The following is a 25,636-nucleotide window of genomic DNA, read 5'->3' as shown; positions in this document are numbered from 1 at the left end:
ACCCCGGAAGAACCTTAGTCAACAACCCAACCAGAGCTGAAACTGAGCGATACTAGAAGATCATCAGGGAGAAGGAGGTATCACACAACACCAGCACCAAGTGGCCCAAGACTACAGCATCCTTCCAGAACAAGCTCGGGTCCTCTACCAGAGTCCTGGGAGCTTGAGTGCGCTGCACAGTATCTCAGCTGTTCCCAGGACTGCACTCATCTGGAAACAGATCTCGGATGTTATTCCTGGAATCTGCTGGAGCCGCTCCTCCAGTCTGGGGGGTCACTGCCCCGAGTGTTCCCATTACCACAGCGACCACTGTTACCATCACCTTCCCCATCCTATCTAGCTCTTCTCTCAGCCCTTGGTATTTCATGAGCTTCTTGCTTGGCATTGCTACATCACTACGGCTTTCTTCCTCTGCTTGTCCACCACTACTATGCCTGGTTGGTTAGCCATCACCAGTTTGTCCGTCTGTTTCTATTGATCAAGTGCTAAGAGCTTGTTCCTGTGCTGCCATGATTCGTGGTTTCTGGATCCTGTTCAGAGAGGTTGCTGATCCACCAGTGTGGTTCATGTTTCTCCCATATGCTCTTCAAGTATTGCTTCTTGTGGATGTTGGAACACAGAGCGATGTTAGTCTAGATCAGGGGTCCAGTGTTGGATCAGAGACACATCTAAAACCTGCCGGACACCTGCCCTCAAGGCCTGGAGTTTAAGACCCCTGGTCTAGATGTTGGATGTCGAACTCCTTTCCCTGGGGTTACAGGTGTAGGAGCATTCCAACTGTTCCCTATTCTCATCTCGTGTCCACTTAAGCTGTAGCCTTGTTCCAGTAACCCAGTTACTGTCAGTATGTCCTGTTTCCGCAACCTGATTTTTTTCCCACTGTTTTGTGCTCAAAATAACAACCATGCACATATTAGTGAATGGAGTCCAATTTGATGCTACATGGTTCATGTTGATGCACAGCAATCCTGCAGTGCATCAACACAAATTGAATAGACTGAAAGTTATGTATCACTCCTCAGCATGAAGGGTGAAAATGAATTAATGTGCACTTTAGAAAAGAAAAGCAGAAAATGGTAAAAAGAAATGCAGTCCAGGGTCTGAAGCAGACAGAGGGAAAGTTGAAGGCTGCAGGTCGTTAATCTTGGCTGTTCATTTCATGCTTGAGTGGCCATGCAGCCGTCCATGTTTCAGAGCCCTCACAGGCTTGTCCTGACACCCTGCAGGGAAAATTAATGACTTCATTAAGCGTCACATTTTCCTGCAGTGTCTCCCGCATCGAACCTTATTGGACACATTTTGATTTGATCAGATGATCAGAGTTTGTTACTGCATGTCTGGAAACAAATTAAGTGTTTTGTGTGTCTACATGAATACACAAGTAATTAATGTGACACTACATCCAATACACAAGATAAGATGAATAATGTGCAACTTTTTAGTCGTGCACTTTTTAGTCTACCTGAAAGGTTTGGATGATGATGATGATGATGATGATGACATGTTTGTCTGCTTGGCCTCCTGATTAAAACTGCACACACTGTTATTTTTACCTCAGTTACCACAGCAGTTTCTGTCAACCATTTCAATCCCTGAAATTCTTTATGTTTGACTGTAGACAACATTTTTTCATATTCAGTCTGATGGAAGTTGAGAATCTGGCTCATGAGTCAGGATCAGGCTTATCACTGATATTGAGATTTCCCAGTACTGTTACTGGTACATTCTCAATATTTGGGGGTTAAGACAAAACCATATTTATGGCTACTTCTGACACACTGGCAAGCTTCCCCGAGGAGGACACCACACCCTCCTGTCAATGAGGCTGTTTGCTGCCTCTGGCTCATAGGTGCCTTAAAAATATTAACAAACGGATCATTACAGAATTAGTTTTCTCTGATTGCCAGGGCAGCTTAATCAAACCGGTACTCTAAATGACCACTCAAAGCACTCTACAAGCCATGTTCATGCATTCACACAAGCATTAATTCTGTGTCTTTTAGCAATTTGTATCACTCACACACTGGGATGCATCAGGGGTAGTTGGGGACCTAGGAACTGATCCTCCAACCATCTGACTAGATGAGCCTCTCTAACTCCAGAGCCACAGTTGCCCAAACTCACACAGCCAACTCTGAAAAACTTAGAGGGGGAAGCTGTGACAGCCCCACATACACTGCCACTGCCAGCAGGTAGCTCTCACTACAAGATGAAGAGGCTGTGGCTGCTGTCTGTAGCTTTGTTTATGAGGCTCTGCCAAATGTGAAGATGTCAGCAGTCTGTCAGCATGCAGACAGCTATTCTGTGATCTTTTTTCATATTAGCTTAACAAGCTTCTGTAGTGGAGGTACATGACAGGAAGTGAACAGTCACTTGTCTTCATGTCTTTTGTTTGAACTAATCATGAACATTTTAAAAAGTACTTAAAACCGACGCTTGATTGGGTACCCTAGGTACTCTGATCATTTTAGCAAGTGTTACTTTGACTTTAAGTTGGAGCACTGCAGCGTCAAACTCCATGACTGGAGAGCACAGAACGCAAACACACAACAATGTCTAACATCTTTGTGTGACAGCAGCAGCTGGATTATTGGGGATCATAATAATAAATGTAAATAAATAATACATTCAAACACATCTTGGCAATTATCAGTATTTCAGTACCAATTTTCTACTGGTCCTCAGTATCCATCTGTACTTATTATATATTTATATATCATATATAATATTTCTTCTTCATGGTCGTATAGCATCGCAGACACTTAATAATGACATTCCCATTCTTTTCCATATGTAACACCTTTCTTGCAGGCTAAAACCATCTCCTCAGCTACAGTCTTACTGGTGCAGTGTGTGCTGGCAGTGTTTAGCACTGCCTTGGTGTGACATGGTGATTTGTACACTAAGTCCTGGACTGCTCACTGGACAAATGATATTCCAGTGGAGGTCTGGATGTGGAGGTGTCAGCAGTTTTAATGACAGGCTGCAGAAAACCGCCACTCATTTCTGAGGCAGCCTGTCAGACTAATCCAACTGAGGCCCTGTGTGTGTGTGTGTGTGTGTGTGTGTGTGTGTGTGTGTGTGTGTGTGTGTGTGTGTGTGTGTGTGTGTGTGTGTGTGTGTGCGCACGCGCGCGTGACTGAGGCACACTCACAAGCACATGACTGAATTTCTGTTGAGTTGAGGGTGTGTGGGTGTGTATATGAGTGAGTGTGTGAGTGATGACAGATATGGCCGCCCACACACACACACACACACACACACACACACACACACACACACACACACTCAAACCAAGGAGTTTTTAGTTACCTCTTTATCAAAATATAAATATGTAAATAATGTCATGTAGAAATATAAAAGAATAAATATATGAATATAAACATATTAATTTGCAAGAATCATTAACAACCAGACACTTTGTAAATCCCAAACTTTATCTGACACATTCACCAACTTTAAAACTTCAAACTACATAAAAGTTTGTTTGCATTAGTATATCAGTGCTCTTGTATCTTTGTGAGCACCGTGTCAAGACTGTGTCAGCGGGGTTTTGCATTGGTTTCAGTACATAAGTGTTTGCAAACACTGGGCAGCTGCCACTATGTGGTTACTTCCTGAGGCACTTCCCGTTTTGTTTCTTCTCATCTGATTGGTTGATTCTATTCTGGTTAATGGTGCTGAGTACTATGTGGGCACGTTGGGTGGAGTTCTTAAAAAACGTCATCTCAGATCTCTGGTTCAACGGGGTTACAAGAACTTGACATAAAATCAGCCTGCTGACAGACACACGAGGTTCACGTTAGGTTCTGCATTCATGCTGGAACCAGAAAAACCATTTAAACCATGCAGATGACAAAATGCAGACAGGAAGTAAATTGGTTTGTGAAAAAGGAGCAGAATACATTTTGGAGGACGGTGGCAGATCGACAATACTGCAGTGTGTGTTTGAACTATATACACCGTCACCTGCACTGTCTATATATTTGCTTATATCTAATATCAACAATGGTTTAATATTTCCACAAACACAATCAATAAGTGATGTGTAAATTTTTTTTTTCTTCACCATAATCTTTTGGACAGTACCTAAGAGTCAGCCTGTTTTCAATAAAACATATAAGAATTACATTTCTAGTAACTTCAGTCTTTTTTAAAAAAGTTTTAAAAGTTTTTAAAAAAAGTTTTAAAAAGTTTTTCATTTTCAATTTAAAGCAATTTTGCTCAGTTTAAATCACATTAGATCATGTCATCATTATAAACAGAGCCCAACTGATACAGGACGATGAGACAGATGCTGATATTTGGTTATTCAAAAATCTGATGGGCTTTTTTTCCTTTCAGGCACATGAAACACATAGGTTGAACTAATATTTGTTATGTGTAGTTATTTATGAGTCCTTACTAAGATTTACAAATGAACTTTGAATAATAATAAATAAATATGAACTCTGCTTGCTTCTAATTCCACTGAAATCTGTAGCGCATCTCAGTTTCGGGGGCGTGTCGGTGTCCCATAAACAAAGGTTCGAGCTTTTTCTCCTGGTGCTGTGAACAAGCCTCTAGTCTCTGACAGGAGACTGAAGGAGACCAGCGTGCAGGACGAGGTACTCCTGGCTCTGCTTTCACTGCTCTGAGATCAGCTACCATCTGCAAGTTTCTCGAATCAGAGCTAGCATTGGCTGATTTATCACTAGGGTTATCAAAAAAATCAATTCTCAGATACTAATCAATAACAAATCTACTAATTGATCAGATACTTATTTGCAAAAGTATCCAAACCAGCAGACCCATCCTCGCCTCGTCCAGCAGAAAACCACATAAGATGGATTTTCATATTTATGCTCTGGTCTGATATCACACACCACGAAACGTGTTTTTAGGGTCTGCTTTCATTGGTTATCACACTTTAGACCTTATAATAAAACACCATCAACCAAACATTTTAAATCAGAATATTAAGAGGCACCAGCTTCATTCATACTGTGCAGGAAAAGGAGAGCATGCTCATGCACAAGCCCTCCTCCCACGCTGTTCTGCCACAAACAGGATCCAGATCTATAGGAACGACTGAGTACCTATAGGCACATCACCCATCCATTATGTGTTATTTTTTACCTCTGGTCTTCTTTCTGTTTTTGGAGACTGGCTACAGTCTCCTTTTTTCATTAAAGTTTCATCGAATCATCTTCAGTAATCTATTATTAAAGCAATCAATAGCCACAGATCTGCTGAGAAGCCTTGGACAGAGACGGGAGTAAGGGAGAGGCCCAAAGTGACTCAGAAAGGGATATCTTCTCCTTTCCTGTAAACTCTCACTTTAGTTTTTCTGACATCATCAGATTGTCCATTGTTACCAAGATTCTTTAACCGCTTCCTCAGAAGAGCCATCGTCATGATTTTATCCCTGCAATTGTCAAAGCTGACAGCACATCAGTAAGTCAGTGCTGTGACAGGTAACAACTGCTGAAAGCAACTTAGCTTTGGATCATATGAGTCACTGCAATTAAGAAACATGAAGAAAAGAGAAGAATAGATGAGAAGGAAACTACTGATTAATGGCAAATGAAAGACAAGTAGCTGAATAATACTGGAAGAGGCAGATGGGAGACATGGAAAAGATAAAGAGATGCTATGAGAGATGGAAAATGGGTAGGGCTAAATGGTTAGAGAAAGAATTTATGGTAATGTTATCCAGACAAAAGATACAGAGGGATAGGAGAGATGTAGGAGGCTGGGGAAGAGGTGAAAAAGTTAACCTGAGAGGGAAAAGGGGAGATAAACACAATGGAGGAGAAAAAGGAAGGTCATTGATATTGTAGGAGAGAGCCATGTGGAAAGAGAGCTGGAGATTTAAGTGGAGAAAAAAAGAGGACAAACAGAGTGATGGTTATCGACCATCTGAAACTGCTCTAATGCTGGCTACAGGTGCTGCTGTCTCCACACCCGAGACACTGGTGTGTGTGTGTGTGTGTGTGTGTGTGTGTGTGTGTGTGTGTGTGTGTGTGTGTGTGTGTGTGTGTGTGTGTGTGTGTGTGCGTGTGTCTTCCTAACAGGGCTAACAGTATTTACTGACAGACAGCAGTGACCTCATCACACACACACACTGAGTGTCCCTCCTTCTGTCTCTTTCTTTTGTCCTCTCTTCTGTTTAAATGTCCCTCTCGGTCTGCAGGCCTTCAGTCGTATCATTCCATCAACACACAGAGATGCTCCATTGCATTACGTTACCAGTCCCACACTGCAATGTTCCAGGAAGGCCTTCAAAGTATGCACATACCAGGATGCCCTTTTTTCCAAATTAAGAAACCCAGCAACAAACCTGAACCCTCGCTGTGTAACAAGCGGTCTGGAACGACCTCACTGAGTGGAGTTGAACACAACATAGTGTTCATAGATACGCACAGCGTGTCCTTAAACCCCAGACCTGTCATGTATCTACACATGCTCATGACCACTTAGTTCCCTTTGACCTTTAACACTGAGGCACTCGCTGGCATTATTTTTAAACACGGAAACCAAACCTCAACCTGACCCTCCAAGCAGCTAAAGCTAAAAGAATACAAAGCAAATCACAACACAGTTATTAAAGACACCCTGAGAAACCAGAAAGTCCAGCCTGAGTAGTAATGATGCCGTTTAAGGCCTAACAGACGGCACAATGCTCATTCTTTTCCTCTTTTCCTGTCTGAAAAGTCACCACTTTAATTCTCGAGGTGAACTCTGTGCTTGTTTCTGACTGGCCGCAGCACTGACGGTCAATGTGGTTAAACTTTATTTGTACTCGATCACTGATCGTTGTTTGGCCAGACAAACAAGAAATGATCAAACTTTTTTATGAGCCTTGGAAATGGATTTATTTATCCATCTTTGTTTGCCCTCAGTAAGTGATTGTCTCCCAAACACTGAGATTTTTGAACTGGCTAAATCACAGCCTTGTGTTCTGTTGTCATTCTTACATTGTTGTTTTGGCATGTTGTGCATCTCTGAATTTTTGTAACCTGGCACGGGCAGAAGGGATGCATGTCTCTACAGACCTGCTGTGATTCATAAAAGCAGGAGCAAAGGGATTCCCAAATGGCACAAATGGAAATTGCTGCGTCACTTGGACGAGACGAGGTGTTGAAGAAGAAGAAGAAGAAACAGCCTTTATTGTCCCACAGAGGGGAAATTTGGGTGTAACAGCAGCCGCAGTTATTATAAATATAAATAAAGATATAATAATTCACACTATTAAGAAAAGAATATATATAAAATCAACAAACAATATTAACCTTAACAACCTCTGTGAAGCACCTGTTGTTTCTGAGAAGCAAGTCAAGGGTGGGTTGCAATGACCATAACCACAGCTTAATGTGAGCAAAAAAGAAAGATCTGAATTTGTGATGTAGAAAATGCTCTAGACCCTACAGCATACAAAACTGCAGTGTTTTTAAAATTACATCTTTATTAACCCATGATGGATCCTTCACTGTAACCTTCCCCTAACAGGAAATGCTTTGTTTTCCACACATGAGTCAGGAAATAGTGCCAGGCTCGGTTCTTAAAGTAACTGGGAGCACTCAGCAAACCAGTCACACAAGGTTTGATGTCGGTGGTTATTCGAGATATTTTCCCCGGGCTTCGAGACCAGTTTCAGGACATGCATATGGTTTATACGGTTTTAACAAATAAGAGAGCACCAATAAGAGCATCAAAGAATCAAACCATCATGCTGCATCTCTTCCATCTATTGGCACAGATTTCTAAAACAGTGAAACTCTGTAACGCTAAAATAAAACTTGATCCCCATATTAACTCTTGTCCTACATCTAATTATGCTAGGAGTTATTACATTTTTGCCCTTTTATTCATAATCAGACAATAATTTGCTGCATATAATTCATCGCACTCAGTTAATGAAGTAATGAGGCAGTAAAAGGCAGATCGCTGATGTCAGAGCACCTAACTATTAAAATATCTTTCAACACTGAAACAGAGGAGCAGCATAAGGAGCACAAGTTAGAAACCCTGTAGAGCCTTAAAGAAAACAGAGACTTATATTTCTGATGTACTGTGAAGACACAGACAATTATCTTCTATCCAGCAGAGCATTAATTGGTCAGAGGCGTTCTTGCTTCTGCAAATGAGCTCTCGACTCTGGGAAAACAAAAGCAAGCGCAGCACAAAAACAGCACTCTGCTCTGTGAGGTCCAATTAAACAAGCAGCTGCACGCGGCATCGGAGCGCTGTCAGTGCGGGTGTGAGTGGATGCATGTTTAGGTGTGACTCAAACCACCGTCACCTGCACTCGTTTATTGTGACACATGTTGTCTCCAGAACGGTTATCCAATTAGGCGAGCGATGAGCCTGCAGGTTGACATCTCCAGTCCATGGACACACAATATCCAAGACATAACATACTAGTAGAGTACTATAATCAAATATGCATGCATAAAAGCATAAAAGCTGCATACACACTGTAAAACCTTTGCATGTAGGCATACGCACTATTCAGTAACTAGACTATCCCATCAATACATAAGCACAGTATAAAAATCAGGTTAATAGAGCGTAAAAAATCTTGACACGTCTGGTTTCTTAATAACAAAAGACACACGTCACACACACACACACACACACACACACACACACACACACACACACACACACACACACACACACACACACACACACACACACACACACACACACACAGACAGTGTTCATGTGATGCTGTAACATTAAAGGAAACACCCATCTGCAGGGCAAAGTAAGGCTTTATTCCACTACCTGCCAGTTTGCAAAAATAAAACCTTGAGCTGCACCGAGCAGGATCAGAAGCAAAGCACGGTCTAAAGGTTTTTGGAAAACTGCACCGAATCACCAGAACTGGGGAGGGAACCACAACAGTGTTATGTTTCTGTGTAATGTGAAAACGTACCACGGTGGGCGTCAATCCACCAGTCAGGCTACTTGTTAGTGTCGTTCTCCACCGCTGTAGCCGCTAATCACAGTGATTACTTAACCACAAAGTGGTCTTAAGTGCTGCTTATCAGAGTGCCTCTGGAGACCAATTACACCTTCACTGCTATCTCGTTCACTTTAACCCTCCTCTGAAGCTCTTTTTTTATCCTCCTGTCCTCATCCTACGATCCATCTTCCACTTTCCACTCCCTTTGCCCTCACCTACTTTAATCTCAGGTTATTTTCTACTGTCCTCTTCTCTCTGTGTCACATCACTTTGACTTGATTCACATTTCCTAAGTTTCTTTTTTTGACATTTTACACAGCATGAGTGAAAACTGTGACCTGCTAGTGCTGTTTGAAAAGTGAAGATTAACTAATACTCTAAGCACCTCTAAAGCACTGAACACTGCATCTGTGCTGATCTTAATCCATCCGTCAGCTAAAAACTGTTTGTAATTATAAAAACTAAGGCTGGCACGTCTGCGGACTGATGTCTAAATAGACTGTTGATATGCAAGTGTGCCAAATGTGTGTTTAACTTCATCAAAGGGTGCAAAAATCTTACCTAACGGGATCTTCTTTTTACACCAAATTAGCACATATGTGCAAATTTTTTGTATTTTTTTTCTCTTGAACGTCAGTGCTGACTAAACAATGTTCGGCTGTTTCTTTAATAGCGACTGATGGAATTTGTGGCTGAGATGACAGAGCTGGAAAAGCTGAGACAGAATGACAACATCAAAACGCATCACAGCATGAAAAGGGGGTCAAAACTTGGGGGTCATGTTTCCATCATTGCTGATCTGAGCTGGAACCGCTAATACCTGTGACAGTCATTTGACCTGGGAGTGAATGCCTATTGCACATTTTCCCACTGAGGACAAAAATCAGATGTAAGTGGGTTTTTGTCCAGAGTGAAAGGAGCTTTTTAAAGGTCACACCAGCATCTGAATTCCAAGGAAAACCTTGAACAAGGAAGGAGAGGAGAGCTCCATCTGGACTGAGGGTGAAAGGTGAGAAGGTGCAGTGCATGCATGTGCAGGCGAGCGACTGGGTGAAGTGATGGAAAAAGGAACTTCAGGTAACTTCAGTTGGTGCTGTTGGCTAACCACAGTCATCCATCTGCCTTCAAGGTCAGAGCTAAAACTGCACAGATTATCTTTCCACTGAGGTCAGAATGGATGGACAGGATGGGGGGGTAAGGAGTGGAAGCTTACAGAAAGTGAGTGAGAACTGCATTTAACTTCAATGGATCGTAAAAAATGTAATTTCCCACTCACTGCTTTTTAATATATTTTAGGTTTAATCAGCCAATGAGGCAGGAAATCGGGAACAGAAAACGACAGTAAGATGAAACGCAAGAACGAGAGGGACAAACTGGCTGTATCCACCTCCACCGTGGGAGGAGACAAAGTGGCGGATGCAGACACAGAACAGAAGATGAGATTCTATTGATTTTACCATTACAACTGGTGAAGGAGAAAAGAGAAATTGTGGGATATAAACGAGGACTCGTGGTTTCGATTTTTTACTAAAAAAAAAAAGACCATTAAGGTTCATCGAAACATTTCCCCGTATCCTAGTGAAGCGTGATGCTTTCTCGGAGATCGCTGTCCCTGCCTCTCTCTCTGCCTGGGGTGGCTCAGCTGCTCAAGTGTTTCATTAAAGTGAAGAAGGCATTATACATACTCATCTGTGTAAATACATGCAGCAGCGCTTATTTTTACTCTAGAAATACTAAAACGAACAGCGAGCCTGTCAATACTTCTTTCAAAAGACGCATCTTTCTAATACAGAAAGCATGAAAATCATCTGAGCATGCTGATTGATCACACTGAGCATAAATCAATGATTTAATGTGGTCATTCATCCTGATAGTTTTCATAGCTGTGCTGCCCTTTGTCTCCTTTTGTTACTTTCTAAGGTTATTGATAGTAAACAAACCTCAAATCTATGTAATTTTATATCTTTTAAATCAGAAGAATCTTCACCAGGTCAAAGAGCAGTGAATTTCAAAGGTGAAACCACAGTACGCTGGACTCAGACCAGCTCTGACTGCCAAACCTGCGGCTTCACTCTCATGGTTTTTTAATCATCTGTGTCAGACAGCTTCAGTCATTTCAATGCAGGCTTATAGCTCCAAATCACAACAACTCTGTACTGTAAGGTAAAGACCTACAGCAGGCAGATGAATGCCTGAATGAAGCACCCAGCCTCAGCATGAGCAAGTATGGAAAATAAAACCAGGATAAATTAAAATCAACTAATTTCTCAGGAAGAAGCAGTTTGCTTGGATTAGATGCACACTGTAAGCAGACCTTTGTACTGTAATACCTACTGGATATGATACTGTAACACACATATATAATATCTTGCTGTAAATAGCAGAGCACTGTGGAAAAATAAAAGGTCACTGTTGTTTTAGTAAAAGTATTAAAGCTGTTCAGGAAAAATAGATCAGAGAGGGAGCGAGTTCTTTCTTTTTTGTAAAACACAGCACAGCAGAGGAAATCTATTATTATTCATATATGCACAGCTGAGATATTTTCTACTGGAGGTGATAAACGAGCTACAAGCCTCACCAGGACGAGCAGTCCCCGTGTAAAGTTCCTAAACTCGCTGCAGAGCCTTTCCAGTCTGCTCAGCACAGTGAACTGCACTCTGAAGGGTTCCTGACGGCGCATGAGCTACATCAGAAACACTCCCACAGTAATATGGAGCTGGAGAGGTTCAGTGGCACACGCAGCTGATTTAATCGTTCAGTCTGATCATTTATTAATTGTCTGCAGTCATTAGCCCTGGAGCTGTGGCGGGGACGCCAGTGCCTGCTGTACCGCAATGTCCGTAGTGCCAGCTCAGCTGATTTCCCGTTTTCTATTACAACAACAGGTTAATGGGAGCCAAAGCTCAGATGTTGGGAAGTTTACAATAAAGGGAAAGAGCGGAGGAGATGATTAGAAACAGCTTATTTTTCCCTTCATGTGTAGTTTCCTTTACTCTACCCTTGTCCAATGCTGATGGCTAAAACCTGAAGCGATGTCACTGCGTTATGGGACGTGAAAATGCTGACATACTGACCCAATGATCCAACTGTCAGGAAAAATCCTCAACAACTACGGACCGTAACCCTCCCTGCGCAGCGCAGAGCTCACCTCTAGTTTTGTGGTGCAGAGGACAGTTTCACTCAGCGGTAAAAACACGCGTACGTAAAAGGTGCGATGCTGTACTCACATTCAGGTCCCCGCAGTCCTGCACTCAGCTCCCCAAACACAGAGTATCCAGACAGAAACGTCTCATTTCATCCGGCCGCTGCGAAAAACGCTCCGACAGATGGTACAGCGACTGTGAAAGTGCCAGTGTGAGCACAGCGACAACAGCCGGCAGACTGAGACACACACACACACACACACACACACACACACACACACACACACACACACACACACACACACACACACACACACACACACACACACACACACACACACACAGATGGGAGAGGGAGAGAGAGAGTGTCACTGAGTCAGAACCTGAGTTCCGCCTCTCTCTCTCTCTCTCTTTATCTCTCTCTCTCTCTCTCTCTCTCTTTATCTCTCTCTCTCTTTATCTCTCTCTCCCTCTCTCTCCCTGTCTCTTTCTCCCTGTCTCTCTCTCTCTCTCTCTCTCTCTCTCTCTTTATCTCTCTCTCTCTTTATCTCTCTCTGTCTCTCTCTCTCTCTCTCTGTCTCTCTCTCTCTCTCTCTCTCTCTCTCTCTCTCTTTATCTCTCTCTCTCTTTATCTCTCTCTCTCCCTCTCTCTCTGTCTCTTTCTCTCTGTCTCTCTCTCTCTCTCTCTCTCTCTCTCTTATCTCTCTCTCTCTTTATCTCTCTCTGTCATAACTTCATTTGAAGCTTTATTACATGAAAGTTTAAATAAACAATATTACAAGAGCAAAACACAATGAGACAGTAGCTCACACAAAATAGAGATCTTAACAGTGTAGATTCATATCTATGAATAATGTGCAGCAGGCCCCTGTGTGTGTGTGTGTGTGTGTGTGTGTGTGTGTGTGTGTGTGTGTGTGTGTGTGTGTGTGTGTGTGTGTGTGTGGCTGCATGCCTGTACTGTGTGTGTCGAGGTCATTCACTGTCCCTCAGGTTGTGGCATATGCTGATATATATAAAGCAGCAACATATGACCTTTCACCTTGCTATTTTTACATTTTAGAGCATCTCTGCTTTTTTTAAAATCTCTGTCCGTCTTTCTCCCCCCCCAATGCTTTTTTCACGCATGCGCTGCAGCCTCGATCTTTTCTGTACATCACCCAGCAGGAGTGCATGTGAGAACACCTGTCCGCCTGCGTGTGAAGCACCGCTAATATCCTCATGTGTGCCGCCTCCTGCATGTTCTGTGGTATTTCCAGCAGTGCGCGTGCATCTGAAGCGGATTATGCCCCCCCCCTCCCGTTAGTTTCTTTGTTTTTTGTGGTTCAGTATGTTTGAAAGGGTCTCGGAGTAACACAGATGTGTACTCCTTTGCCTGCTCGGTCCACCTGTCTGTAACAGAGCTCACCTTCACCTGATGTGATGCAGTAAAGTGTGTAATTGTCAGTTCCATGTGTTTTACTGACAGTTCCATTAATTAGTCCGCAGCATTTCAGTGAATGAATGTAGGCTGGATAAACTCTTTATGTGGTGATTCAACTCAACAGCACCACAAGCACACTGAAATTTAAAAAAATGCATAAATCAATCAATATCAAGCAATAGTAAATGAATGAGGTGTCCCAACCACATTCTTCCCTCAGTTCAGATCTGACCCCCCCCCCCCGCTTTCCGCTGAGAAGCACTTCCACAGGTCTGGTATTAGACAGCTGTTTGGAGTTAAGCTTAGAGAGAAGTTGATTTTATGATTTTATGTTTTTATTGGCTCATCAGAACAGAGAGTCTTTTCTCTTCATGCTTTTAATCCTGGAATTGCTTTTTGGCAAACTCCAACTGGGCCGTCACATGTCGGCTGTCAAGAGCAGCTTTCATCGAGCCAACGCACCATAAACAGCTGATGGAGAGCTGCTGGGAATGTTCTCGTTTGCACCCAACTCTCCGTGTTCTCGTTTACGTGTTTCTCTTTATGAGGAGTACAGGTGGATCCCAACTTATTCCATGTTACAGTTACAGAAGCCAGTCGCTTTCGTTTGTGTGTGTTCATGTGTGTGCGCTGTCTGTTTGAAGGCTATTGTCGAGACAGGAAGTTCTCTTGTAACAGACGCACTTCCACGGCCCATCTTCATCGTGGTCGATGGCGTTTCTGTGGAAAATCACGGGCTGATGTCTGTGCGTTGCTACGTGGGCCTCCATGTGTTTTGCGTTTGATGATTACCATGTGTGAAAGCTGTAGGAGGCTGTCACCCTCACTCTTTCTGCTGTGACGTCTGTCAAATGACTCTCAGCATCACATTTCCTGTGCAGAGGCTTCTCACCCTGTAAAGCTGTAAACGTGGATCTTCTGCTGCTTTGGTGCTGGAAAACTTTCCTCCAGGAAACTCTTCAGATTAGTTTGGATTTTGATGAGCAGCAGTGAGCTGCATGGTGGGAAAAATAACTGCTGCTGTTTTGTAAATGCTGTTCGTGACTGAACTGTTTTCTGGAAATGTGGTCTCTGTTCTAGTCACATGAACTCCTCCAGTGGGAGGAAGCATGATGAAATGTGTCTGCTGCAGCTGGCCTAACTTTGCACAAGCAGTTCAAACTTAAACTCTGTGTCTTTATGGAAAAGATTACACAGCTGTTAATAAGCATGAGATATATCAGAATTATATCCATCTAGGAAAGGTGACTTTAAACACATAAGCATGACTTTGTATGTCTTACATTCAAAGTCAGTGTGATTTCTTCTGAAGGGATCTATGGGTCTGTGTGTGATATGTAAGCAGAAATGAAGTTAAAGCCATGCTTGTTGGCGTAAAACACCTCCCAGCTCTGTTCATGTTTAAGCATTTTAAGAATCAGAATCAGCTTCACTGACCAAGTATGTACATACAAGGAACTGAGCTCTGGTTATTTCTTTGCTCTCAGTGTACACAACAGACAGACAACAACAACATGTGCAGCATATTTATATTTCTATGTGCAGAGATGCTGGAATCAGTTATGGAGTGACCTTTAATTATCCACCTAAGGTGAAATTAAAAAGTGTACAAACTCACGCCGAAGTCACAGGGAAACAGAATGACATCACAGAGTTTTAAACTATTGGATACCTCAGAGCAGTGAACGTGAGTGAAATGAAATCATAAAACAAAGTTTAAGCACCAAAGAACAGTTTCAAGTTAATCAGTTAGAAAACTGCAGCAGGACTGCACCCCGAAGATGCAGCGCTGCAGCCTTTTTGTTCACCGGCGCGTTGTGCCGGCTCTCTGGTTGAGGGAAAGATTAACTGAAGTCCTCTTAGAGTTCAGCTGACTCATTTTCAATTTTGAAACAGCAACAAATATCAATACAAAGAGATTTTGCTTTGGAGGCCCAGCATGTAAAGGGCTGCAAGCATCTCAAACACATGCATAACTTGTCATGGTGAGGGGCTGTGTGCGGAGGGAGAGGACCCAAGTGCAGGACTGACGCAGACTAAAACTTGTTTTATTGCAGGGACTCGAAAAATACAAAATACAAAAACCCGAAATCTCAACCAGGGCAAGAAACAAACTAGAAGCCTGGGAGAAAACAAAAAGAAAACTTGAAGCGAAAACACACAGCTAAGGGGAAAACTCGGGGAAACAATGACGACGACACAACAACTAACAAAGGCAGACTAAGGGTTTAAATACACACAGGGGGATTAGGGCAGGTGGAAGCAACAGGGGACAACAGGTGAACCAAATGAACCTAATGACAAAGGGGAAGCAAAACTAGATACAAAACACAGGGAACACGAGACTGTCAAAATAAAACAGGAACTGACTAAACATAACAGACGCAGACCTAACACTGAAAACCTGACAAAGGGAACATACACAAAAAACAACAAGGGAAACTAAACAGCATACTCAAACCATATAACTATAAGAAGCACTAAGAAACATAACCTGAAAAGTACAACAAAGAAGGCTACACAAAAGAAACTCAAAACGCTGGGCCACCGGCTCAGGACCATGACATAACTGATGTTTCAGCAGGAGAAGAAGAACACTCGCTTTCACTCACACCACATGATGTTTAACACTCGGGTTCAAAAGCACTGCTGACTGAGGTCAATGACGTAATCTTAGCCATGTCATGGCTACCACTACCACTCAGACCTGTGAGGTCAGCTGGAAATGTAGACGTTATTATATCTAACAAAACATGAAAACATCAGAAATATTATGGTTTGGATCATTTCTGATAAACAGTTGATGATGATTTCTCTGGATTAGATTAGATTAAACTCTACAGAGGCATGCAGCAGCTCAGTCTCAGTCTTCCTCACGTTTGTAATCGATCACGTCGGCACGTCAGTCCCTGTGCTGCTCGAAGAAGTCACAGCTTTGGCTCATTGAGTGTGTGCAGCATCAGCCTTTCAGCCTTTCAGAGTCTCAGAGTCTCTTCTGTAACTCATTCAAATAATAAATGAAGTCTATACAATGCAGGAAATTTCCTAAAAACCAACAATTTGATGCAGCAGTGTGTGCGACTCCCTTCTCAGTGTAGCAGAATATGGCTCTTATGGGTCACATTTATATAATGAAGCTGGCAGCTGAGTGGAAAAGTAGAAAGTTCTTTGTTTTTTGGCGACTGTAATCAAACTGGTACTTTGATGGAACGACCTCTTACGGCGGTGTCACAGCTGGAAACAACAATGGTACGTGCAGCTGAACAGGAAACCTTGCTGTGCTTCAATGGCTGACCTGCCCACCTGACTCCCACAGGTGATATCACATGACCTCTGACAGAGGCCTGAAGCTGAGAGGCCCAAACAAGCCTTCTGGACACAGTTTATTTAATACAATGATGCACGTTAATAAGAGGAGTAAATCATTTCTCCATAGCTATCTTCTTTTTTTTTTTTTTTTTTTTTTTTTTTTTTTTTTTTTAAAGCCTGTCATGTCTGGTAGATCTTGCAAGCAGAACTGTGATCTGAATGCGTTGTTGTGCCAAACATATTTGCTATTTCAAGATGAGCTCTATAGGTTCTCAATAGGCTCTTCTTGTTGATGTTTTAACCCTTTATTTTATTTATCTGAGTTATTTTTCCACATACTATGTAACAGCCAGAGCTGACAGGCTGAAGAAGAGGAAAATAAAGAGAAGAAAAAGGGAGAGAGAAAGGGAGCAAAAAAAAAAAAGGGGAAAGAGCACAAGTCTATTAATCAGATACTTCATCACTTTAACATATAAAAAAATACTATCAATACTTGCAAAAATAAATTTGTGTGTGAAAAACAAAACTAACAAAGCATGTTACGCACACCAACAATTTTGTTGAGTTGTGATTGAGTGGGCGTTTGTGTCTGTGTCATGTTTGTGTCTGTGTCATGGAACGTACTTACCAATGAGGGCAAAACGCTGCAGCTCCACCCATCAGAAGCCAGAGGCAGGTACGGAAAGCCCCCAGAACCCCAGGCCACCAGCAGCCCACCAAGGGCCAGGAAGACCCCCGGCCACTCAGTCCAAAGACAACCGCACACCTACCCCAGCAGCCGGGAGAGGGTGGTCTCAGACGGAGCCCCCCCAGTCGAGGAGCGAGGGCTCCAGGGAACCCAAGGCGATGAGAAGCCAGCCCCCCCCCAGCGGCCAGCCCCCTGCACTGGCCGGCGGCAGGGCTCCCGGGCCCACGGCACCCAAGGACCGCCCGACCCTCCACAGCGCCCCCCCCCACGCCGAAGAAGCCAACGCAGCCCCGCACCGCACCCCCAAGGGGGGCAGGCCAGTACCCACGCCAGAACACCCAGCCCCACCCAGGAACCCCGAGGCACCCCCATCCCAGGGGGGTAGGGGGGAGGAGGCAACCAGCAAGGAGTGGCCAGGAGGCAAGGCACAAGGCCCAGACCCAGGTCCAGCCATACATACAAACACACCCAGACACCCGTGTACACATTTATACACAGATACTCATACATGCCCATACATACTTACCCACACACAGATATGCCATACATACACATTCACTCACCCACCCATACTCACGGAGACGGTGACAAATACACAAGACACACATTCATCCATAGCTACCCACCCTCTGAAGGCGGGCAAGTGGAAACCACCCCAGGGCCAACAGCGACCCCAGGACGCCACCAGCCCGGTCCCCAAGGAACCCCCCGCCCCCTACCCCGGGCGAGACGCAAGAAATCGGGGTGTAAGATGACCCATCCACCCCTCCTCCTCCCCAACTTGTAGGTCTATGTGTTAATGTTTGTGAGTGAATGAGGTGTATAGGGTGCAGTTAAAATTGAGGGGACAGTTATGCCACAAGCGCCAACTGTTGGTCGTCAGCGCTTGCCCACACTGCCCCCCCAAAACCCTCCATGTCTAAAGTGCAAATAAAATTTGGAGACAGACAGTGACGAGGATCCGAGTGGGGCCACCTCAGCGGCCCATCTCATCAACCTCTGAGTAACATGCCTGCCCCAAAGGTCCTATGTGTATCAGGGTGTAAGTGTGTATGTGTTGTGAGTTATAATGACTAAAGTGCAATTAAAACGGAGAGGCAAGTGGTGGTGCAGCTCTCCACGTGGCCTCTCCATCCTACATCTGTGAGTGATGTGTATTCTGTGTGTGTGTGTGTGTGTGTTTGTGTATGGGGAGGGGGGGGGGGGGGGGGGGGGGGCATATGACCAGGAAAAATCCTGGAAGAAGAGAGCCAGCTGTCCGCTGGCTCAATAGGCACCCCGACCTCCCACACCCCAGCACAGGGCAGGGGGAGGTGAGCCCGGGGCCGCGGTGACAGCATCCCGGAGCACTGCAGCACCCGAGGTTGGCGCCCTCGCCCCCACCGCAGAGGGCGGCCCGCTCCTCCTAGATGCCCATTCACTCAACAATAGACACAAACAGGCGACAGGACATACTGGCCTGGGCATGGAAATGCAGTGCCCAGTCCCCCCCAACCACCTCACCGCGGCCCCATCCCCCACCCCACCCCCCTGCAATGCAGGCACCCCAGGGCCCCAAAAGCGTAGACCGGACATCCCGACGTCAGGCCAACCCACCCCACCCGGCGGCGCGGCCGGGACAGCAGAGGCCCCCCCCGCGCCTGGGGGGGCCCACCGGGAGCCGGCGCGGCCCCAGTGCCGGGGCCCCAGACCCCAGCCCCCAAGCCATACAGGGAAGACCAGCCAACCGACCGAGGGCTGGCACCACCCCCCCAAGCACCCCGCCCACACCCCAGGACCGAAGGCAGCACCATCCAAGCCCCCACCACCATCAACCAGGACAGGCACACAGACATCACCAGAAGGTCGCCCCAGGACCCCAGCCTCAGGAGGCTACCAGCTACCCAGGCCCCCGGAGTCCCCCCCCACCCCCCCACAAAGCACATCAGGAGCAGAGCCCGCAGCCCACCACCCCCACTAAGTAATGGAGCTGAGCAGTGGGAACCAAAGAGAGTCAAATTCCTCCAATTTGTTTTTAGAAGAAGCAGACATTCTCTCTAAACTAACATGATCTACTAATAAATTTCTGTACTGAGTAATACATAGTTTATTTTTTGTCTTCCAGTTCATGAGGATCATCTTCTTAGCGATGCACAAGGCAGTAAGAACTATGTGTGATATATTTAACTCCATAATTAATTCACTGACATCACCTAAGATGCATAGTCTGGGGGAAGTTGGGATATGACAGCTAAACCATGTGGATAGATCTTCACAAATCCTCTGCCAAAATCTCTGAACTGGTACACAAGACCACAGAGCGTGTAGATGATTATCCTCTGAATTGCTTGTACAGTGGGTGCATATGTTTGAGTGTGTAAGGCCCATTTGGAACATCCTTTGTCCAGTGTAGTATGTTCTATGGAGAATCTTATATTGTACAAGTTGTATTTGGGGTCTTTTAGTCATTTTGAAGATATTTAAACATATTTCTGTCCATAAATTTTGATCCAGGTTGACAGAAAGATCACGCTCCCATTTTGTAATTGGGAGGGAAACTGAATCATCAGTTTTTATTAATAATTTATATAATTTTGATAACAATTTTGGGGTACAGAGGTTAAGAAATTCTGTTACCCAAGTAGGCATTTCTAGATTCAATTGATTAAGGTTAAATCTTCCCTGTAGGACGGACTTAACTTGTTGATATTCCAGAAATCTACCGTTGCCAATTCTATATTTTGATATAAGTTCTTGGAACGTGATAAAATTTCCATCTTGGATAATATGTTCTAAGTTATTTATACCCTTATCACGCCATAACGGAAAATTCAGCATTTTCTTTTTCTGACAAATATCTGGATTGTTCCAAATGGGTGTTAGTTTACAGGGGATGAGTGAAGACTTAGTTATTTTTAAAAATTCCCACCAGGCTGTCAGAGAGGTATTTATACTAAGGACTTTATAGCAGTTATGATGTTTAATACTGGAACTAATGAAAGGTAAATCTGAGATTTTTATTTTTCCACAAAACGCCTGTTCTAGATCCAGCCATGGGTTGTCTAATGAATTGGATTTGATCCACTTTGAAATATACTGCAATCTACTGCTTAAGAAATAGTAATAAAAGTTTGGTAATTCTAGACCTCCACTGTGTTTTGGCTTTGTAAAGTTTTTAAGCTTATTCTTGACGGTTTGTTTTTCCATAAAAATTTTGAGATGTTTGAATCTAGTGACTTGAACCAAGGAATAGAAGGTTTATTAGGGATCAATGAAAATAGATAATTAATTTTTGGTAAAACCATCATTTTAATGGCAGCAACTCTCCCCATGAGTGATATAGGTAAACTGTTCCAACGTGTGAGATCATCCTCTATTGTTTTTAATAAGGGGATATGATTTAATCGTACCAAGTCTGAGAGCCTGGCGGAAAAATTTATGCCTAAATATCTAATATTTCCTGACTTTAGTGGGGTCCTAGAGGTTCTCTGGAAATTACAATTCAGAGGCAAAACTGTTGATTTACTCCAATTGATAGAGTAATCAGATATAGATGAGAACTTATCTATCAGTGTGATAGTCTTCAAAGAGAGCCTTGTGAATTCCCAAGGAAAAGTAATACATCATCAGCATAAAGGCTAAGTTTATGGTCCATATTTTCAGTTTGAATCCCTTTAATATTTGCATTTTGACGGATTGCTGCTGCTAGCGGCTCAATGAAAATTACAAAAGAGAGGGAGAGAGTGGGCAGCCCTGCCTAGTGCCCCTCTGCAGACTGAAACTTTGTGAAATGAGATCATTTGTCCTAACACGCGCATTCGGAGAGCTGTGTAGTGTTCTGATCCAGTTTATAAAGGATGAACCGAATCCAAATTTTTGCAGAACTGCTAGTAAGAATTTCCAATTTACCCGATCAAATGCCTTCTCTGCATCTAAAGACACGATTGTCGTCTCTAATTTGTTAATAGAACAATAGTCTATTATATTTATCAGTCGACGTGTATTATTGGCTGAGTGCCGACCCTTGATAAAGCCTGTTTGATCTGGATGTACAATAAATGGAGTAATACTTTCTAATCTTTTGGCAAGGGCTTTGCAAATTATTTTAAGATCTACATTAATGAGAGAGATTGGCCTGTAGCTGGATGGGAGTGTGGGGTCTTTGCCTGGTTTAAGAAGCAGGCTAATGTTAGCAGAGTTTAAGGTTGGAGATAAGATGTGGTCATTCTGAATCTGAGTTACCATTCTGAAAAAAATGGGAGCTAGCTCAGACCAAAATTCTTTATAAAACTCGGCTGGAAAACCATCTGGGCCTGGGGCTTTATTATTTGGGAGATGCTGTAGGGCTTCACTAAGTTCAGACAATGAAAGAGGTAAATCCAGAGCTGCAGCCTGGCTGTCATTTAGTTTTGGTAGATTTATATTATTAAGAAATTCTTCAATTTCAGTATCAGATGGGTTAATCTGTGGTGAATATAAGGCTTCATAGAAGTCTCTGAAAGAGTTATTTATTTGTTGTGGGTCATGAGTAATAATACCAGTCGAGTCTTTAATAGAAAAAATAGCTGTTTTTTCTTTATTCAGTTTTAATTGCTTGGCCAGGAATTTTCCAGATTTATTTCCATGCTCAAAGTTTTCCAAACGCAGCCTCTGCAACATAAATTGTGTCCTTTTATCAATTATTTCATTTAGCTCCAGTTTCAGTTTCCTCAGGCTGATAATTGTATGTTCTTGTGGTGAAGCGGCATAAGCAGTTTCTAAAGATTTAATTTTTTGTTCTAATTCTAACACAAGTGCTTTTTCTTTATTTTTCCTATGCGAGCAGTAAGATATTATTTTGCCCCGCATTACTGCCTTTCCTGCTTCCCAAAGAACACATGGTGATATTCCTGGAATATCATTATATTCTAAGTATGCTGACCATTCCTTTTTGAAATAATTAATAAAATCTTCTTCTTTAAGTAATGATGTATTAAATCTCCAGTTCCTGATTGGTGGTGTGACTCTTTTCTGTGTCAGAGACATAGACACCGGTGCATGATCGCTAATAGTGATAGGGTGAATCTGAGTGTCTGTGATATCCATCATTATGGAGCTGCTAACTAAAAAGTAATCTAAGCGGGAATGAGATTTGTGTACTGGTGAGAAATAACTATAATCTCTCAAAGTAGGGTGATGTGAACGCCAAGCATCGCAAAGTCCAAAATCCTTCATGTACTGTTTAAGAATGTCTGCAGACTGCCAGTTCCTCTGACTCGCTGCTGTACTGAGCCTGTCAATATCTGCATTAAGTACCAGGTTGAAGTCTCCTCCTATTACAAGTGTGGTGTCAGAGTGATCTGAGAGTGAAGTGAACAAAGCATGAAAGAAGGAGGGGTCATCAACATTTGGTCCATATATACTAGCAATACATAAATCTGTATTCTGTATAGATAAATTAAGTATTATAAATCTACCTTCAGGGTCTATTGTACTGTTGCTAATGTTAAAGTTTATCTTCTTGTTAATCAATATAGCTACACCTCTTTGTTTGGAGTTATAGCAGGCTGAGTACGTGTGAGGGAACTGTGGAGAGGAAAGAGTGAGCACAGATGTTTTGGACACATGTGTCTCCTGTAGAAAAACAACATCTGCTTTTAAGTCTTTTAACCGATTAAAAATTTTTAGTCTCTTTTCCCTCGAACCAGCCCCGTGCACATTCCATGAGACAAATCTGAGTGTGCTCATATTTAAACTAACTGATGGACTGTTGTGTGCTCACTAAGGATGTGTGTGTGTGTGTACATATGTTCTGTATGTTGGCGTGTGCCCTTTATATTGATGTGTGCGTGTGTATGTGCGCTGTATGTTGGTGTGTGTGCATCTGCGCTGTATGTTAGTGTAGTAAACTGTAGCATTGTAAGTGACGTAAACATATTGCTGAGTGCAGAAAGAAAAAAGACGTGTAAAAAGTGACCTAAGTGACATAAGAATGAAATTAGATGAGGGGAAAACAAAACAGAACAAACAAACAAACAAACGATCACGGTACTATGCTGACTCGTCGGCGTTAATGGTACTACTTAGACAGATTTAGACTATTTAATGGTACTGTTTAGATAGTTGAAAAAAAAACTCAGAAAAGAACGTTAATATGGACACAGATCACCTGATCGATCAGCTGAGCCATGGCGTGGTGTTTTTGTCTCGGTAAAGCTGTCCGTTTACATACAGTTTGTCCACGGCGATGACAGCCCGGGAGCCTTCCTGCATGAGCTTCTTCCGGATGGGGAATAGGGCCTTGCGTCGCTCCAGAATCTCCTTTGGAAACTGGTCGTTGACGCTGAAGTCCGTCCCTCTCAGCTCCCGGCCGCGGCTCTTCACCAGCTCTTTTTCTTTGAAGTGTTCGAATTTGGCCACGATCGGTCTGGGTCTGCGTGCTCCGGGTCGCTTCCCTCCCAGGCGGTGGACTCTATGGAAGGCGATGGTCTTCACGGCGTCCTCCGGGAGCTTCAGGTGAGTTTGGATAAATTCCTTCACTGTAGCCTCCGGGTCCTCCTCTGCCTTCTCCGGGATACCTGAAAACACAAGATTTTCTCTCATGCTGCGGGCCTGAAGCTCGATAATCGATTCTTTAATTTTCTTATTTTCTTCTGAGAGCCGGGTCGTTTCCTCGGTGAGGGAATTCACCGACTCTCTGAGGACAGCGTTTTCAGCAGCCAGTGTTTCCACCTGATGCTGGCTGAACTCGACTGACTCCCGCAGGGCCTGAAACTCCTTGTGAAGGATTTCAACCAGGGCCAAGCGGGCGTCAAAGCTGGACAATTTGTTATTAATGGACTCCAGAATGTCCACAATATTGGTGGTGGGTGGCGAAGTTGCCTCTGGGGAATCTTCTGGGCGGCTTCTTTTTGTGGACGGCGTTGCTTTGCTGGTGGAGGGAGTCGGCGTCTTGTCTGTTTTCCCCATGACGACTCGCTCAAAACACCCGTCGATGTACCGCAGCAAACTATCCAGGTCCTCTCCACCGTCCTCCAGATTGTTGAAAATAATTTAAGTTAGGCTAAGAAACTACCTATATTTTTTTAGTTTTAAGCCTGTCTAGTTATAAATTGGCGAGAAAAAAAAAGGCTAATCACGCAAATGTTTGCTGATAGAGTCACGCCGCCATTAACGATACTGCCGAGATTCACAAAGTCTCGCGTGACTACAGCATAGTCTCCGTCTCCGTCTCCATAGCTATCTTCCATGATACAAATAATGTCCCCTACTAAACGGTGTCAGTGAGCCAAGAGTGATTCTCTTGTGTAATTTATCTGTAAAACAAAAATAAACCAACAAGCTGGAACAGAGTGTTGGGTCAGCAGTGGGATGCTGGGAGAGTTTTAAGGCAAAGTCTATGTTCTAAGTTCCTAAAATAACCAAACAGGAGAGAGAGGAGAGGAGTCATATGTGAAACATTTCTAAATAACACTATTGTGTTGTGTTGAATAGTAATATATTAGTAATATAGTATAATGTACATCTGCAGGCGTTCATCCCTCTCCAGCTTATTTAATGTGTGCTTTTTTCATGGCATTGTGTTATCTAAAGTGCTCACATCAGCATGTACTTCAGCTTCTCCACGTGTCACACCCATGAGACAGTACCAGCTCTGTTGAGACAGGTGGAGTCTCCCAAACACTGGAGTGGATCCAGATCAGCATGAAACACAGACAAAACAAACACCACGCAGAGATTAAAGCTTCCTCTCCATCTCGGGGGAGTCCGCAGCATTTTTCAGCAAAACCTGGTGTATTTTCAGCGAGGTGGGTGAGCCTAGGACAAAAATTCAGTACAGCATAGTCATCTGCAGCCCTGGATCAGCCATGTATTTCAGTGGGCTAGCTGAGTCTTCCACTTCAGCCTGTGTTACATGTAGTAGAGTAAGTACCAAAGAGTCAGTTAACTGATTTTAGCAAACTTTGGTTCAGAAAATATCTTTATGAGATGGATTTGCATGAAATTTGACACATACCACTGACTAATGCACAGGAGAGGAGTGATGTGTAGATTACTCTGCCTAAATTGTAGGTTTTTGTCGTATCTCAGTGTTTCCAGTGTTGCATATTGCAGACGGTTGCTGCATGATTGACAGTTACAACCATTTTCATCAAATTGCTCAG

General features: G+C 43.4%; 1 protein-coding gene across 1 annotated transcript in view; it reads right to left on the bottom strand.

Moving 5' to 3' along the window:
• The window catches only part of gpr4 (G protein-coupled receptor 4), a 50,293-nt gene extending 37,993 nt beyond the window's left edge, over positions 1-12,300 (bottom strand). Inside the window, exon 1 of the mRNA XM_030744690.1 lies at positions 12,181-12,300. The gene's annotated coding sequence lies outside the window, so the exon portion shown is untranslated. The remainder of the gene's footprint in view (positions 1-12,180) is intronic.
• Between the last annotated feature and the right edge of the window lie 13,336 nt (positions 12,301-25,636).

Source organism: Archocentrus centrarchus, chromosome 13 (genome assembly GCF_007364275.1).
Source record: "Archocentrus centrarchus isolate MPI-CPG fArcCen1 chromosome 13, fArcCen1, whole genome shotgun sequence".
NCBI lineage: Eukaryota > Metazoa > Chordata > Actinopteri > Cichliformes > Cichlidae > Archocentrus > Archocentrus centrarchus.
The sequence above is the reverse complement of the archived record's forward strand: the minus strand, read 5'-3'. Positions and strand labels throughout refer to the sequence as shown.